At 47.7% G+C, this 17,654-nt stretch overlaps 1 protein-coding gene, 1 long non-coding RNA gene and 1 other non-coding gene across 18 annotated transcripts in view; 2 read left to right on the forward strand and 1 right to left on the reverse strand.

Moving 5' to 3' along the window:
• SLC25A51 (solute carrier family 25 member 51) overlaps positions 1 to 5,551 on the reverse strand; it is a 17,618-nt gene extending 12,067 nt beyond the window's left edge. For 2 of the 9 annotated variants that reach the window (XM_077912602.1, XM_077912600.1), the window contains exons 1-2: positions 5,414 to 5,527; positions 2,002 to 2,085 (exon numbers count right to left, since the gene is read on the reverse strand). The gene's annotated coding sequence lies outside the window, so the exon portion shown is untranslated. Of the gene's footprint in view, positions 1 to 2,001; positions 2,086 to 2,553; positions 2,573 to 4,885; positions 5,077 to 5,413 lie in introns of those variants that run through there. The other 7 variants (XM_077912606.1, XM_077912601.1, XM_077912607.1 and 4 more) reach the window with 7 other exon arrangements.
• On the forward strand, positions 3,702 to 3,748 carry LOC144322842 (small nucleolar RNA SNORD42). Its single transcript, XR_013388457.1, has one exon. It is a non-coding gene; the product is annotated as a small nucleolar RNA SNORD42 (small nucleolar RNA).
• LOC144322485 (uncharacterized) lies at positions 5,515 to 17,176 on the forward strand. Of its 8 annotated transcripts, none has more exons than XR_013388120.1 (4): positions 5,515 to 5,594; positions 9,491 to 9,639; positions 14,291 to 14,366; positions 15,451 to 17,176. It is a non-coding gene; the product is annotated as an uncharacterized LOC144322485 (long non-coding RNA). The 8 variants fall into 8 exon arrangements; XR_013388123.1 differs by having other exon boundaries at positions 5,531 to 5,594; positions 9,488 to 9,639; XR_013388125.1 differs by lacking the exon at positions 5,515 to 5,594 and adding an exon at positions 5,630 to 5,783 and having other exon boundaries at positions 9,488 to 9,639.
• The last annotated feature ends 478 nt before the right edge of the window (positions 17,177 to 17,654 follow it).

The following is a 17,654-nucleotide window of genomic DNA, read 5'->3' on the forward strand; positions in this document are numbered from 1 at the left end:
AGGCTCCATGCAGGGAACCTGATGTGGGACTCGATCTCGGGACTCCAGGATCACGCCCTGGGCCAAAGGCAGGCGCTAAACCGTTGAGCCACCCAAGGATTCCTAGTGGATCTTTTTAATGTAAGCCTCTTTCTTCCACTATTTACTACAAAATTGTTTCCCATTAAAACTGGATTCCATTTTTCTAGTACTAATAATCAACCAATAAGGGCTTAGTTTTCAAATGTGGAAGGGAATACACATTTATTCCCATTTATTCCTGTTTTACTGAAATTTAACCACTTTCAAGCCTTCCCACCACTACCAAATCAGAAATTTTGGTCAAATGCTTTTAGGGAGCTACTGAGATGATCGTATGAATACTGGAGACAGAACTAGTGCAACATTTGTGAGTTGTAGCTAACAGCCTTGGTTCAAATCCTGGCTCTGCCACATATCAATGTGTGAGCTTCATTAAGTTCCTCAATGGCTCCATAGCTTAATTTCCTCGTTTATAAAATAAGGATGTTACCTACCTCATAGGTTGGCTCACTTACTTGAGTTACTACACATAAAGCATCCAAGAGCATAGTCGAGCACTAGAAGTAGTCAACAAGGATGACTTATTCTTCTCCTCTAATGTATTTGTCTATACATTACCATTATTTCTTATTAATTCCTTGCCCTTATAAAATGGTATGAATCCTCCTTGGCCATGGTGAAATATTTTTTTAATGTATCACTGGATACCATTTGCTAGTATTTTATTTTAAAATTTCACATCACTAGAACATATCAAATTTCCAATTTTAGTACCATCTTCATGCCAAGATCAAGTGTCAATGTTCCATTGGCTTTATAAAAACAATCTGTCACTTTTTCCTCCTTATGCTGGTCAACAATTTAAACCTTATCAAAATTACCTATTTTAGTATTTTTTAGTTTTTATTTTTTTATTTTTATTTTTTATTTATGATAGTCACAGAGAGAGAGAGAGAGAGAGAGAGGCAGAGACATAGGCAGAGGGAGAAGCAGGCTCCATGCACCGGGAGCCCAACATGGGATTCGATCCCGGGTCTCCAGGATCGCGCCCTGGGCCAAAGGCAGGCGCTAAACCGCTGCGCCACCCAGGGATCCCCTATTTTTTAGTTTTTAAAGCTGTTTTTCCTCTTTATCTCTTTTGTTTTGTCTAGGTTTACTGTATTCTAATTTCTTCAGCCAGATGCTTATTTTTATTTATTCTTCATTTCATAATTTGAGTGTTCCAGGAGATGCATTTTCCTTTGAACAAAACTTTTTTTTATTTTTAAAGATTTGAGGGGGGTGGAGAGCAGAGAGGGAAAGAGAGAAGCAGACTCCCCACTGAAAAGAGAGCCTAACATGGGGCTTGACCTCAGGACCCTGAGATCATGATCTGAGCCAAAGGCAGATATTTAACTGACTGAGCCACCCAGGAGCCCTTGAGCAAAACTTTTTTTTTTTTTTTTTATGATAGTCACAGAGGGAGAAGCAGGCTCCATGCAGGGGGCCCGATGTGGGATTCGATCCGGGGTCTCCCAGATCGCGCCCTGGGCCAAAGGCAGGCGCCAAACCACTGCGCCACCCAGGGATCCCAAAACTTTTTAATATTACTCTTTAAGATACTCTGTGGAGAATTTTGGTCTAATTGATGGTTGCCTCATCATTTGCATCATTTCCTGTTTCTTCAACATAGTGGCATTGATTTCGAATTTGATTGTGCCCAACTCCAGAATCCAACCCTGCTTTGGCTTTGTGTGTCTTATCATATCCTTTGTTTATGCTTGGAGAAGAGCATCTTCCTAGTGGCCCACAGAAGGATCATACAAGGGTGGATCCTAATATTTGGCAACCATCGTCCAATCTCAAAAGATTTGATGATTAATTCACCCTGAAGCTGACCTTTATTAGTGGGAGAATAAAGCAGCAGCAGTAAGCTGAGTACACCAAGTCCATTACTAAGTTTTTGACCACAACAGAACAATGTAAGAGATACATACAAACCTGAAATATCCAGGCTCCATGACAGTCTTGCCACAGAAAGAAAAATAAAGTAACCAATGGTAGCCATCTTTCTGCTAGATCATGCTGAAATGCAGGTGCAGGGGTGGGGGAGAAAGAAACAAAAAACTTAAAATGGACAAAGAAATGTTCTCTAAAATTCCCTGTTTTGTCCTGAAATTTTAGTTCATTCTGGATAAACAGGATCTTGTAGCACAGATATGAGAAGCCTTAGTTGTGATATCTAGCTATAGCCTCCTTAATTTGCTGACTGCATTGTTTTGATTTGCTTTTCTGGAAAAGCATTCTTGCTAAAAGCCATACAGACTTCCTCCTTCCTAGGTAACAGTACTTCAGTAATTTATATAGTATAGATTGTGCCATGCAGCATTTGATGACTCCATTTTTTTTTTAAGATTTTTTTTTTCCAGCAATCTCTACACCCAACATGAGGTCAAACCCACAACCCCAAGATGAAGAGTAGCATGCACCACTTACTGAGTCAGCCAGGCACCCTGAAAACTCAATTTTTAAAACTGTTAACCTGTTGCTTACTTTATTATGCTAATTCCTGTTTCAACAGCTGTTGCCTTTAATTCAGGATACATTTCTTGTGTAGGACAGCACTTCTTCCTCCATCATTTTTATGCATATCTTATTTATCTGACTTGGGGAGAACCGAAAAAAAAAAAAAAAAAAAACCCACACCCACAGCTTTTTAAGTTTGCTTAAAACATACCTTCCTCCTGTTACATTTTGTGCTCCTAACCAGTTAAGGAAACCAATGGCACCCCCCCCCCCCAATGGGATTTCTAGTTTAAAAAAAAAAAGTCTAAAGATGCTTAAAAAGTAGTTAGGGTAGAATCTGATAATTATTAATCACTTAGTCTTCTACATCCTCACTTTTTACTGTTTTAGCTGACACACACTTGCCAATCTAAGATTAACCAACATTTTAAAAACAACTGAGCATTTTAAAAACAAATGCTTTATATCGATGTAATGCTGTGTTCTTCAGCATCTCAGGACTAAAGAATAATAAGGTCTGCAAGAATACTCAGATTATATACCATATTGTGACAATTTACAAATGTAAGAAATTTCGTTTACATACTGAATACATAACGATGCATTTTAAATTCTAAAGCCACCACCTGCAAACTGTTTAACAATCTATTGCTCCTTGATAATACAAACTAAGTTATTTGTACACACGACCAACCAAATTTTGTCCATGTTCACTTTTAATTTTTACTGGAATGATTTAGTTTTCAAAATTTTGCAAATTAAATTCATCTAGTTTGTCATGGTTCTTTGTAACAATGGAGACTTATTAAACAGAAAACTGTGGCTAGCAGAAGTTAGCCGTTTACTGACCCTTGTATATAATTGCTTTAAGATATTTTAAAAACATCACCGTAGGGCAGCCCCAGTGGCGCAGCGGTTTAGCGTCGCCTGCCGCCCAGGGCCTGATCCTGGAGACCTGGGATCAAGCCCTACGTCGGGCTCCCTGCATGGAGCCTGCTTCTCCCTCTGCCTGTGTCTCTGCGCCTCTCTCTCTGTGTCTCTATGAATAAATAAATAAAATATTTTTTAAAAAATCACTACATTTAGAGCCTCAAATTTAAAAAAATAGGCCTGGGCATAGAAAAAGCAAGGTAACGAAACCCTCCTAGAGTTCACAGATTTAAAACTTTCCCTCTAAATTTTAATCTCCTGAGACTTGTGATGTCTTCAAAGAAACCACCAATGCCTGTGTGAAAAGAAGTTTTCCTTCTAGTTTCATGCTATGCACCAGGAGGGTATAAGCAGATTTTTAATTTGGTAACAGAAGCAAGGACAGTGTGCACAGTATTCTGTGGCAATGGAGTTTAGAGTTTATACTGTTTATACTGTGAACACAGCTAAATTTCTTTACTAAACTGATCTCCATATTTAAATTCCTTAACATGGGTCATTCTTCGCAATTTCCTGTAAAACTAATTTACCATAATCTCATACTGTTTGCTCCCTAAAACACTTGAGCTATCTGAATAGAAGTACAGTTAATACGGACTTTCAAGCAACTACAAGTGTCAAAATTTTGTGGCATAATTACAGTGTAAAGTCTAACCGCTCGCTGAAATTTACAGCCCACACGTATAAGCAAGGCCCAGATGTGATCCTAGCACAAAGGTCTTTGTGCAAAAACGGGGGGGGGGGGGGGGGGGGGACAAGTGTAATTCTCAAAGGATGCGAACTCCCACCAGTCAGCAAGTCTGAGTCAGCAACCAGAACAAGATCAGTCTGGGTTCCAATCCGAGTTGTCACACTACCTTGCTACAATATTCAAAGCAATGTCCCTACTTTAAAAATCCAATTCTCCAACCCAACTCTTTAATCTATCAAAGGAGAAACCAGAGATCTCCACTCAGGGGGGTAGCCGCTTATGATTTTTTTTTTTCTTTAGATGCAATAAGGGTGACTCCAGATCCGAAGTGCCTAACCTGTGGTCTGGAACCACGAGCGGACCGGACCGGTTCTGGTTCCTTTTGATTTCACTGAATCCTTTCCGAGGAAGGGTGGAAGGAGGCTCAAACTGGCAAGTTCACTACCCTAACCCTGCCACTACAGGGCTTTCTGTTACAGGTAGAGCGAGTAGAGGCTCTACTCTACTTAAGACCAGCTGTGCAGAGCTGACCCGGCAAAGTAAAGGTTATGCCCAAAGGGTAAATAGAACTGAGGCATCGACACGCTCGATCTAACTGCGCTCGGCGCTAACCAGTACAGAGGTTTAACATGAGCAAACCGCCCGCCCCCCGACAGCCCCGTTCAACGGAGTTTTTCCCACAACGCGATGCAACATGGTGTCGCCGCAGATGCCCTGACCGGCTGCGGCTGGACTTACCGCCCTCCGGGCGTCCATTTCCCCCAAGTGCGATGAGAGAGGAGCGGGGGCTGGGCACACCCCGAGGCCCCCGCCGTCTCCGACAGTGAGCCGGCTCGGGGGGCCCAGAACCCCGCACCCGGGCGGGCAGGGAGGGGGCAGGGACCCTTCCGCCGCCCAACGCCGCCCGCCCCGGGGCGAAAGCAAAGCCCGGCCCTCCCCGCCCTGCGGCTCGTGGGCCGCGGGAGGCACCTCCCCGCAGGGGCGCGTCCGCCGGAGCGCACAGCCTCCTCGCCGGAAGGGCTCGTTCCCGCAGCCGCCCCGCGAAACCCCGCGAAACCCCGCGAAACCCCGCAAAGCCCGGCGGGAGCCGCGAGGGCGCGGGGCCGAGCCTGGGCGGGCGCTCGCCTCCTCCAGCGCCGGCGGCGAGGGCCCGGCCCGGGAGGGCGCGCGGGGGCGGCGGGCGGCCTCTCCACACGCTCCTCCGCGCCCCACTGCCCCCGCGCCCCGCCCGGCGCACACCCCGTGCCGCCAGCCCGCCGCACTCACCCATCGCCGCGGGCGCCCCGTACCGCCAGCCCGCAGGTCCGCGAGCCGGCGAGCAGCGGCCGCGCAGGCGCAGACCTTGACCGACCCGGGCGCGGGGCGTAGCGTGACGCGCTCGACGCCGCCCGGGCCCGGTCACGTGAGGCGACGCCGGCGCGCCGGCCCTCGGGACCCGCAGAGTCAGGTGACCCCGCCCGAGTGCGCCGGCCGCGGCGGGGCAGGTGTGGGGCCCTGGCGACACCTGCCGGGAGGCACCGGGGCGCCTCGGCCGGAGCAGCGGTCCCTCGGCGCCGTACGGGGCCCTCGCCGTGCAGCCGGCGGCCGACGGTCCTCCAGCGGGCCCCTGCGGGAGTGGCAGTGGGCGTCGGCCGTTGTGCGTGGCCCGCGCTGAAAACCTGGGAGTGCCCCGCCTCGCCGCCCTTTGTAGCCGCGGGTTAGGTTTCGTCAAACGCTCAGAGTGGCCTTTTGTCAGCTACCGATAGGCCACGGAGGAACACCTGTGTGTGCGTCAGGACGGACGCGTCGCCTTAAAGGGTCTTTCCTTGGGGCCCCTGGGTGGCCCAGTGGTTGAGCATCTGCCTCTGGCTCAGGCCCGATCCCCGGCGTCCTGGGATCGGGATCGAGTCCCCCAGGGGGCGCCCCGGGGGGGGGGGGGGACCCTGCGTCTCCCTCTGCCCATGTCTCTGCCTCTCATCAATAAATAAAACCTTTATATGTTTTTTTTTAAGGTTTTATTTTTAAGTCCTCTCTGTGCCCACCATGGGGCAAATAAAACCTTTAAAAATAAAGTCGCCTTCCTTTCAACCTCAGGCAACTTACAGGTCTTGGGCTCAACTGCACTGGGAAATGGAAGGCTTAGGTGAAGTAATAGCTCTGACACTTCTGACAGGTCCCTGGCTCCTAAGCCCCAAATCCCTGTCCAAACCCCTATCTGGCACCAACCCTTTGGCCGTTGTAAGCATCACTAGGAATAATGGCTCTAACTTGTAAACTGAGGCACACAAGAGGTGTGAGGGGTTGAAGGAAACGGAAAGGTCAGTCTGGAGAGGAGAAAGTCTTCAGGAGACTCCTGAAATGTGTGTGAAGAATAAGCACTTTACATGGGGTTAGTCCCAAGAGGCAACTTCCACTGGAGCCAAATATTAGTCATGGGTTAGCCCTGGGTGGGTGGCTTTCCCTGGACAGCACTTTATAGATATCATCTCTGAGATTTTGTCTGGTCTGCTTGAACCAGCCTGCTGCTCGGCTGCTTGGGGTGCAGGAGACCAATGCTACCTAATTTCAGCAGACTCTCCCGAGGTACCTGCTGTGTGTCCTTGTTCATGCCCCAGCTCCCCTGGGGGATCTCAAAGTCTAATGTTTATATATAAAAACAAAGGACTGAAAATTCAGAAGCATGAGGGGCCTTTCCCCTTGAGATGGAATCACCACGGATAGCTTCATAGGGCAGGAGGTGTTTGAACTGGGCCTCAGTTGAATGACTTGGAATTTGGACTAGTGGAGAAAGTCATAGTAGCAGGAGATAAGATTGTAAAAGGTCAGGTGGTGGGGTCTGATAGTCCAAATATTGCCTGTCAGAGGCACTTGGCATCTAATTAGTGTTCAGGGATAGATTCGGGGCCCCAAGGATAATGACAAGGCCACACTGGTTTGCAATGATAAACCAGGCAATAGTTGGGGAAGGGCATTCACTTCAAAATTATGTTTTCCCTGTCTTGTGTGAATTCCTATTCAGTTGTATTATTCGAAATATAAATAAATCAGACTGGCATCCAGAGTGTTTAAACACATAAATAATTCATTCCAGATTAGAATGGACTTAGTCTCCTGTGGTAAAACCGGAAGAAAGGGGAAAGATTCAAGTTAAATATGCAGTTAGGGCACAACAGACTCAAAGGAACTCCCAGGCCAACAGGAACCCCGTGCTGCAGGCCGCAGTGCAGACCTCTGCCCCTCCCGCTCTTACTTCCTGGTCAGAGACACCCCAGGCCCTTAACTGGCTCTTCTTGGACCTATGAAGGTTGGAACTCAAAACCCTTCTATTTTCTGATTCAGGATTCATCAGAGTTAGCCTTTCATTTTTCTGGCCTCATCTTCCAATTCTTCCATTCTCTAGCCTACACATCAGCTGTCAGATTAGATCCTAGAGGATATTAGAACTACCTGTGATCATCTCACTCCTCAGGTTAAAAACCTCCAATGGGTCCCTCTCGCCTCCCCCAATCAATTCAGACCTCTTAACTTGGCGTGAGGGCAGATCTGGACTCCTGGTCCCTCTGCCTGTTTGTCCACCTCATGCACCATGACATTCTGTGCTTCAGCCATGTGCAGTCTCTCAGTGTTTTGCAAATCCTTGGTTCCTTAAGCCTCTTCCCCCCTTTTACCATCGACTCTTCACCCATTTATTTTTTTTTTAAGATTTTATTTATTTATTCATGAGATACACAGAGACAAAAGTAGAGGGAGTAGCAGGCTCCATGCAGGGATCTTGGTGTGGGACTTGATCCTGGGTCTCCCTCAGCTAAAGGTGGTGCTAAACCACTGAGCCACCTGGGCTACCTGACTCTTCACCCATTTTTTAAAAGAATTATTTATTTTAGAGAGAGAGAGAGGGCAGGGAGGGGCAGAGGAAGATGGAAAGAGAGAATCTTTTTTTTTTTTGGAAATCGAGAATCTTAAGCAGGCTCCTTGCTCAGTGCAGAGCTCAAAACAGGGCTTGATCTCATGGCCCTGAGACCAGGACCTGAGCTGATGCTTAACCAACTGAGCCATACCGGGGCCCAACTCTTTACCAGTTAAAAAGGTTAACCCTTTAAGTCTCTTTGCCTTCTTGGAAAAGCCTCTGACCAACCCAGGCAAAATTGGCTCTTTCCTTTGCCTTCCCATAGCACCAAGTTTGGGGCAGCTCCAAGCTCCTGCCTTATGTTATAGTCATTTGCGAGGGTGAATCTCATTCCCACTACCAGCTCCCTAGGGTAAAGCTGTTTGCCTTGTTTCTGGAAATTCCAACTCAGTGCTTGGCAGAAAAAGGGTGTTTGCCCAAGAGGGCCTGGGATCTTAGGAGAAGGGACTTAGGAGTGTTGCTGATGGATCTTTGCTGAAGCACCCTTTATTCCCCTACTCCTGCCAAATGCTTTCTAGAAAGTTGTCTAGTGCCCTCAGGCTACTACATGGGCCCTTATGTCTACAAAAAAAAAAGCTTTACACAATCTATCAGTGGCGTCTGGGCTACTGTGAGCCAAGATAAAGTCACCTGTGTGGTTATTCCCTAGCAAGGGGTCAGTGACCTTCCTTTCTCTTCAGCTCACATTCCCCAGGTCCCTGCAATCATCTGGGCCTATCTCTGCCACTCCCCTTCACACCCCCAGGCTCCAGATACAAGGCCAACCGCCGTTGGTTCCCTTCCCTGAACCTGTGGTGATCTTTTACACACCTCCAAACTGCATACATTGAGTCCTCTGTGCTTGGAAGGCCCTGCCTGCTTCATGACATAGTCCTGTTAACTCTTCATTGCTCAGCTTATACAGAGGCTTCTTGCTATTTCCCCCACTGTGCTGTCAGACCCAGGCTGGTGGTGGTGGGTGGGGGGAGCCAAGGTGTCCTTGAATTCTTTGTCTGTCTGTCCCCATGGCTTGTCTGTGAACTCCGGGACATGCTCACGTCCCCACTCATTTTCAAACCCACGTTGCTCTAGCAACTCACATGATCTGTATATACAGTGCACGTAATCGAGTCAAAAGTCCTAGCCCACAAGCCCATGGGATGGTCTATTCTATTACATTTGTTCGTTAATGTATTTCCATACTAGTGGGGGACCCATGAAATCCGTGAGTCTCAACATCTGATTATTCAAAATTTTAAAAACTAAACCAAAAAATCTCAGTGATTTTTTTTTTTTTTAAACCTCAGTGATTCTGATTTAAATTGGTCTGTAGTAGGATCTGGGCCTTAGTATAGTTTGGGGTTTTTAAAGTTTTTTGTGTTTTGCTTTGTTTGGTTTTTTTGGACCTTAGTATGTTTTAAAAGCTACCCAAGTGTGCTGAGGTTGAGAATAGCACCAAATCCTGGCTTCTCCAGCAGGCCTAAAGATAAGAGTCACCTGAACTTGGCGAAGCCACCTGTGATCTTGGATCTGCAGCAATCGACATCACCTCCGGGGTCTTGCTGGAAATTACTCTTCCTGCCCTGCCCCAGACCTAGGACACAAGGATCTGCGTTACTGAGACCAGGTGATTTGTATGCACTTTACAGATCGAAAAGCTAGATTCTAGGTCCTGGACGGTTGGTAAATAGATCCCCAGTCCCATGTCAGACCTACTACAAAATGAGAATTTTGAGGGGAGAGAACAGTTTGGCCTGCGTACATTTAACACAAGTCCCAGGTGATTCTTCTCAGGCAATTTGGGGAGCAACAGTTTTGCATTGATAGCCTGACCCATAATAGTCACCTAAAGTTCAAAACACAGGAGTCTGCAGGGCTCAAGAAGGTATGAGTGAAAGAGCATAGAGCTCAGAGGGGTAACTGGGGTCCAGCCCTAAGGAGAGACCCTTAGTACTTGAGACAGGCACATACCAAGATCTATGAATATCCATAGGAGAACAAAAATGCAATAGATGCAATCAGGGAAGGCTACCTGGGAGAGGTGACTTACAATTCAAGACTAGAATTTAAACAAAGTAGCCTCCAGAATAAACAGAGGATGGGAAAGAGTGTGTAAGGAAGGAGACACCAGGCCTCTCATTCTCCCTGACCTTGTTCCTATCCTCCAACGTTGCCTTTGTCCCAGGCACACCTGCGGGCAGGGCTTAGGCCCCCTGGTAGCTTTCAGGGCTCAGAACAGTTGCTGACCTCTGGGTGGGATCATGGGACACCTTACTTGGCATTTAAGTGACACATACTTGTGAAATACAAACACATTTTTATCTAGCAAGGGCTGAATCAATAAAATAACATCAAACATTTGCACAATACTCCGTGGGCTTTCCAAGCAGTTACATGATAGTTATTTCCTCTAATTTTTACATAATTTGTGTGCTCACAGAAGCCCTGTGACTTGCTTGAGTTCAGAACCTAGTGAAAGGTGAGCTGGGACCCTACCGTGTCCACCATTTTTTTTTTAAAGATTTTATTTATTTATTAGTTCATGAGAGACAGGCAGAGAGAGAGAGGCAGAGACATAGGCAGAGGGAGAAGCAGGCTCCACACAGGGAGCCAGATGCAGGATTTGATCCTAGGACATTGGGATCACTACTTGAGCCAAAGGCAGATGCTCAACCACTGAGCCACCGAGGCATCCCTACCATTTTCAAGAACAGACACAGTTGAGCAGTTGGTGCTTAGCACTTGGGAAAAAGATTTATGGATGAAGACAGGCAGACTGGCCCTTTACCCAAGACTCTCTGATCATATGATTTCCCTGAGGAACTTGTTACCAATATAGGTTTCTGGAGCCCACCCAAGACCTACTAAATCAAAACTTCCAAGAGGAAGGTCTTAGGAATTGTATTTTACAAGAGATGCTGCATGTTGCAAGGTCTGCATACTAGACCCAACACTTTCTGGTTGTGTACCTGGGGCAAAACTCTCCCCCTATCTGAGCCTTCAGATCCCCATCTTCAAATGAAGCCATATCCCTGGCTTGTGCCCACCTTCTGAGTCCCTGAGAAGGGACTCCCCAGGATGGCAGATCCAGAATGATAGAGGCTCATTCTCCTTCACGGAGTGGGTATGGAGTGGACAATGGAGCTCAGGAACTAGATCACCCAAAGCTCTAAATGTCACCCTCCTCCCTCCTCTCTTGCTCCTGAGAAGGGACTATGTACTTCCGTCTACATCCTGCTCACTGGGGGTTGTGACCCTCAGTGGGGTGTGAGGTACAAAGTATGAGAGCCCTGGGAAGCCATTGCTAAATCGAATTTCTACTTTTCCTCGTGGTCCCTCCACTTTCTGAGCTTCTGTGTGTCACCTGTACAGCAGGGCTTTCCCAATGTGTGCACAATGTGAAGGGCACACAGAGTGAGCCCATCATCAATGAGGACTTTTGTCATCATTATATCACTTAACGAATACTTATTAAGGGGTGCCTGGATGGTTCAGGGGTTGAGCATCTGCTTTTGGCTAAGGTCATGATCCTGGGGTCCGTAGTCCTGAGAGTCCTACGTCGGGCTGCCCTTCAGGCAGCCTGCTTCTCCCTCTGATTATGTCTGTCTTTCTTTGTGTATCTCATGAATAAATAAATAAAATCTGAAAAAAACACACACAAAAAAAAAAACCCAAAAAACCCCAAATACTTATTAAGCACCTACTGTTTTCCAGGAACTCTCTCAGACACCTGCTTGTGTCAAGTCTACATTCTAGGTACGATCTAGTGGGTGCAGAGAACAGATAATGAACACCATACAAGTTTAATATTTAAACAGTAAAGACATTGCATAGATTTGATTTTGATTTTTTTATTTTTTAAAAATTTTATTTATTTATTCATGAGAGACACCGAGGGAGAGGTAGAGACATAGACAGAGGCAGGCTTTCTGAGGGGAGCCTGATGCAGGACTCACCCCAGGACCCCAGGATCACACCCTGAGCTGAAGGCAGATGCTCAACCACTGAGCCACCCAGGTGCTCCTAGATTTGATATTTAAATAAGAAAGACAATAAATAGGTTTAATATTGAAGCAAACAACAAATGTGTTTTTATATAGTCAACACAACAGATGCTTGCTATTTAAATTATAACTAGAGAGTGTTAGCATTAATTTAAATAATAAAGAATGTATGGTGGAAGATGCCCAGGTAGGGGAATGGCCAGAGCCACCCAGGGCTTCAAGCTGGAGAGGAAAAGGATCTTAAACTCTGTCCCTTACTTCTCAAGATGTTTAGTAGAGCCATGGCATTTTTAATTTGTAAAATGGAATCCCTTCTCATCTCATAAAGAAGGTCCTCCTAGAACTCCAGATCCTCTTTCCTGTGAAAAACCGTGGCTGTAATGGCCCCTGCCTTTCCTATTTAAAATTCACCCGGTCTAGCTGACATTACCTGAAGGTTGATGGAGCTAAGGCATGCTTAGGGCATTCATCCAACACCATAATCTCTGCAATAACCCCAGGAGGTCACTTCTCAAGCTGTTTTACAGTGGAGGAAATGGAAGCTTTTGGGCCTTGCTGGTCACACAGCTGGAAAAAGATGGAGTTAGGATGTGAGCCTGCCCCCTCCCCCACCTCCTCAACCCCTGCCCTAGTGCTGCTCCCCTAGGAGTGGCAGCTTTTCCTCTCGTCATCTGCCTCTCAAACCCCAGGAGGGCAGGGCTCCTTCTCAGCCTCTCCGGACCCCTATCTACCGCTCCCAACCCAGGATGTCACCCTCATAGGGTAGAGGGCAAGGGGCTTGCTGAGAGTCATGCCAGGAGGTGCTAGAGATGGTGATCAACTATTTCCGTTGGCCTGGGACCATCCCAGTTTGGGCACTGAGAGTCCAGCATCCTGGAGAGTTTCAGAGTCCTGGGCAGATGCGGATGATTGGTCACCTATAAGCAGATCCCAGGCAGCCTCCTGTCCTGCCCTGATGGCCCCCATGCCCAGACTCAGACTGCCTTTGATGAAAGGAAACTGCTTAGCTCATGCCTCACATTTTTTTAAAAAAATATTTTATTTATTTATTCATGAGAGACACAGAAGCAGAGAGGCAGAGACACAGGCAGAGGGAGAAGCAGGCTCCATGCAGGGAACCTGATGTGGGACTCGATCCCAGGTCTCCAGGATCACACCCTGGGCTGAAGGCGGCGCTAAACTGCTGAGCCACCTGGGCTGCCCTCATGCCTCACATTGGAGGCCAAGTCTAAGCTGCTGAAAGTTCTCTGATGTAACCAAACCACTCTACTCTGGGGGGACTTCCAGACATAGCAGTGGAATATAAACTTGTCTTTCTGGGAGACTAGAAGCCTTAACGATGTTCCTAGCCTCTGACCAGGAATGCCACTTCTACGAATTTCTCCTGAGGAAAAAAAAAAAACAAAAAACAAAAAACAAAAAACAAAAAACAAAAAACAAAAAAACAGAAATATGGACAGTGATTTCTTTTTCTTTCTTTCCTTTTTTTCCCCTTTGGCAGTGATTTCCAAACAAAGATATTCCCTGCAGAGCTGCTTATACAAAAACTTGAATGAGTTAAAGTAGAATATTATGCAGCTAAGAAAAAAAGCATATCACAGATTTAATAACATGAAGGCACTATTTGAAGTAGAAAATGAAATATAAAACTATAGAAATACAGCACGAGCCCAAGTTTATTTACGGGACACCTGGCTGGCTCAGTCGAAATAGCATGCAAATTTTTATCTTGGGGTCATGAGTTCCAGCCCCATGTTGAGTGTAAAGGGTACTTAAATGAACAACAACAAAAACTTAAAAAAAAAAATGTACACAACCTAACTTTAGATTTAGTGCTTTCCTTTGAGTTTAAGGTAGTTTTCAATTTTTTCCTTACATTTTCCTGAAATAGTAATCTTGTTCAGTGAGTAAATATTAATTTTATCATCAGAAAGTAATTTTAAAAAATACCACATAAAATTGTTCTGTGCTGAGCTGTTCTAATGCTGCCTACCTTTCTCAGGTGGCATGAATGAGGGGGGCTTTAGAGTAGAAGGCAGTTGAGGACAGCAGTGGATTGAAGTCGGAGGAAGCCTCCCTTCCTGCCCCTGCCTCCTCCCCACTCCTCTCCTTGGGATGTCCCTGCTCCCTGCATGCAAAGCCTGATTCAGTTGTCGCTTCCTCTGCGGGCCATACCTCTGCTGTAGCTCCCATCACCGCCACTCTGCCGGCCTCCTGTTTACCTACATGCCTGCCTATTCCTTTTCTGGGCCTGTTTTTCTCTTTCCTTAACAGGCCAAGGACTCGGAGCTGCCCCAGGGCCTGGCTGCAACGCCGAAGGCAACCACACGAGGGCGCCAGAACCACACTGGTGAGCCTGCTTCCCGCTCAGACCAAGGTCCCTTCAAAATCGTCCCCCAGAGCCAGAGAGAGGACACCAACCACTGCAGGCCTGGGATGCTCCCACTCAGGAGGAAGCCAGGGAGACAAAATTGGATTCTAAACTCTGTCCGAGAAGAATCCCCACCCTTACCCCAGTCTTCCCAGAGCTACACTGGCCAAGGTGACCCTCTGAATGGGTGGCTCCCCCTCAAGCACCTGTGGCATGTTGAGATGGAATTGCTGTGTGGCCTTGAGCAAGCCTCCGTCCCTCTCTGGGCCTCAGTCCCGGTCTCTGTGCAGAGATGCCGTGGGGCAGGCATCTGGCTGCTCACTGACCACTTCCTGTGGCTATGGTTGAAGATGTTTCCTGTGCTCAGCTTCCTGCTCCAGGTCACCAGTTTGTCACAGGCCTTTGCTCTTTGTTAAATTGAACTGAAACAGAAAACTCTCCCTAGAACGTAAAACAGGAGTTTAGAGGTGACCACCAGAAATATTTCCTCCTTACCCTTCAGGAAATTCCTGGTGGCAGAGTACTGGCTTTGACCTTGGCCCACTCCTGGGTGTGTGTGTGTGCACATGCTTGCGTGCACGCTGTGGTGTGGTTGTGGCATGGGGCATTGGGAATTGGAAGAGTGGATTGGGGGTCAATGGAATATGGGGGAGTGAGGGAGGAAGGGGCCTGCTGAGGAGGCAGAAGGTCATGTCCTTGGGAGAGAGGGGTCAGGAGAAGCAGGAGTTCCTTCCTACATGATGAGGTGAGGGTCAGGGGCCTCTCCACAGCAGGCTTCCTGGAGTGCTGGGGGACCCTGTGTGAACTCAGGTGCCCATCTGTATTGGGTGGGCTTGGGCTGCAGAACCTCCCTTGCCCTTCCTACTTCAGACTGCATGATGATGTCATCATGATGCTAGTGTAAGGGCAAGCCATGGGAGACCCTGTGCCTGCCTCTCCTTTGGCAATCACCCTCTCCAGAAAAGAGGAGGCCATTCCCTCCTAAGTCTTCAGGGAATTGCTTCCTGCTTGGAGAAGATGAACGGCCCTGCCCTTGCCCTGCTCCATTCTTTTGCCTCCACAGGATGAAGCCCTCAGAGACCCAGTAGCCCGGTCATTTCCTGCTGCTGCAGGTTGTACCACGCCAGGTCCGGTTTACTCTCCCTGAGATGAGTAAATGCTCCCAGCACCTGTTACTCTGCCTGGAACACCCAGCCCTCAGCCTTCAAAGCCCTTTTCCTGAACGTCGCAGGCAGATTCAATTCCCCCACCTGGTTCCTCTCAGCTCCGGGCCCCACCCAATAACACCCTGCATTGGAAACTTCCTGAGGGTTCTCTCCTGTGTATCCACCAGGTCCGAGGACCAGTAGGCACATAACAAATGTTTGCTGAACAAATTAATTTGTTTTCATCTAACGAGCTCATTAGGGCTCTATCTTCCTCTTAATTAGGAAGCAGGAGGTTCTGCTTTTCCTGTAACAATTCACCTTTGGGGGATGATAGCAGACCTTAGCCTCTGCAGGCAGAAGGCAATCAAACTAGATTTCTGGGGCACACAGTTGCATTATAAAGAAATAACACACGTATGCTCAATGAGGTCCATTTAAACAAGACGACTGTATGTTAAAAGCTTCACATTAAATATACACTATTATACAGCTTATCACACAGAACTCGAGCTTTACAGGACACTTTTTTAGCGGTAGGTGGCTGGCACAGGCTCTTGGCAGCAACACACAGCCCTGAAGAGAGGGGAAGGATAGGCTGCAGGCTGTCACCCGTGCTCGGGGGGCACCTGAGTGGGTCTCCGTGGGGTTCTGGAAGGTGCTCCTACAGTGAAGGCTCTGGGCTGTGCTGGCTCCTTCTGGATAACTTGGTCCATTTGGTCTTTGCCGGTAACTGAGTCTGGAAGGGCAGAGAGACAGACGTGTCAGCTTGCTGGACGGCCGCCTGATCCAGCCAGGATGCTTCATGGGCATCGACGGGCCAACTCCGAGTGCCAGCCTTCCCCGTCTGCCGGGTTTTTGCACGCACCATCCCTGGGGCCTGTGAGAGCAAATGGTAAGCCTGGCCGTCTGTCTCTGCTAGGCCCTTGGACAAGTGACATCAACTACTTCTGAGAGTGTCCTGGGGAGCTGGCCAGAGCTTGCGGTTAAAATCTTAGGAAAGGGAATCTCCAGGTCCCGTGACCCTAGCATAAGCAGAATGCCTGGCAAGGGCTCTACCTGTTGAATATGAGGCCCTTGCTGGAAGCCAGACAAGGATTTCCCTTTGCTCACTCACTGGCCACAGAGGGCCACCAGCCCTGAGATGCCCTAGGAGGACACATGTAGCTCAGCTCCAATTGGCCCAGCCTTCCTGAAACCCAGAGCCTTTTCACCATTTCCCTTAGAAAGGCTGCTCCATGAACCTCTCTCCTGACAGGCAGGTGGGCCCTCTCTCCCCACAAAGCCTCCTTTCTTTCTGTGGCCACCATCTTGCTGGGCAGGGGAGGGGTGGTGGTGCCAAAAAGGCCCTTGACTCTTCAGTGCTCAAGGATAGAGCTGCTGAAGTGGTCGGGGCATTATGGTCAATAATGAGGCCGGCAAAGAAGGGAAAGAAAGGAAAAAAACAAAACAAAACAAAAAACCCAGTCCTGTGGCTCTGAGAAGCCCGTTAGTGGCTGGAGGTTGTGTTCTGAGACAAAATGCTGAGGGCGAGATATTGTGTGGCAGGGAGCTTTTTTTTTCCCCCTCAAAGAAATCCAGCTCATTTTTTCCATTAATTGGCAGCAGATGAAAAAAAAAAAAAAAGCCAAAACAAAAACCAAACCAATGCCAGTAACCTGAATGTGAGTGTTTCTGAAAGGGAAAAGCCGTTTCAATTGTTAGATATCCAAGAAAACATGAATACACAGCGACAGAGGAAATGGTCACAATTAGAGGAAGAAGAGGGAGAGGTTCGTAAAATTAAGGCAAAAATTCCTTTTAGCAGCTCCCATCCTGTAAGCTGGCTCCTCTGCCGGCCTCTGTCCCTAAGGACAGCTGGAGGTTGGGCCTCCCAGGGAAATTTCAGGAAGATGCAGGCGCGAGTTGGGGGTGGGGGTCTGGGGAAGAAGTGAGGGCCCAGGAATCCCTTGAAAGAGCAAAGTCAACAGCAAAGCACCCCAGCTCCTTCTCAGACAACAGGCACAGAGCCTTTCCTGATGAGGAATCTGTTGTGGAACATCTACTGAGAAGGTTCACACAGCTCCTGTAGTGCCCCAGCCTGCAGCCTTAGAAGTGACCCGTGGGCATCTGGGCCTGTTGG

Source organism: Canis aureus, chromosome 10, assembly GCF_053574225.1.
Source record: "Canis aureus isolate CA01 chromosome 10, VMU_Caureus_v.1.0, whole genome shotgun sequence".
Taxonomy (NCBI): Eukaryota; Metazoa; Chordata; class Mammalia; order Carnivora; family Canidae; genus Canis; species Canis aureus.